We start from the raw sequence: 437 nt of genomic DNA, 5'->3' as shown, positions 1-437 counted from the left end.
GAGCCCCATAGAGAGCCCCACTGCCCCATAGGGAGCCCCAGTGCCCCATAGAGAGCCCCAGTGCCCCATAGGGAGCCCCATAGAGAGCCCCAGTGCCCCATAGGGAGCCCCAGTGCCCCATAGGGAGCCCCATAGAGAGCCCCACTGCCCCATAGAGAGCCCCAGTGCCCCATTGCGAGCCCTATAGGGAGCCCCACTGCCCCATAGGGAGCCCCATAGGGAACCCCAGTGCCCCATAGGGAGCCCCAGTGCCCCATAGAGAGCCCCAGTGCCCCATAGAGAGCCCCAGTGCCCCATAGGGAGCCCCATAGAGAGCCCCACTGCCCCACAGGGAGCCCCAGTGCCCCATAGAGAGCCCCAGTGCCCCATAGGGAGCTCCAGTGCCCCATAGAGAGCTCCAGTGCCCCATAGAGAGCCCCAGTGCCCCATAGAGAGCT

Source organism: Coturnix japonica, unplaced genomic scaffold (genome assembly GCF_001577835.2).
Source record: "Coturnix japonica isolate 7356 unplaced genomic scaffold, Coturnix japonica 2.1 chrUnrandom613, whole genome shotgun sequence".
In the NCBI taxonomy this organism is placed as follows: domain Eukaryota; kingdom Metazoa; phylum Chordata; class Aves; order Galliformes; family Phasianidae; genus Coturnix; species Coturnix japonica.
The sequence above is the reverse complement of the archived record's forward strand: the minus strand, read 5'-3'. Positions refer to the sequence as shown.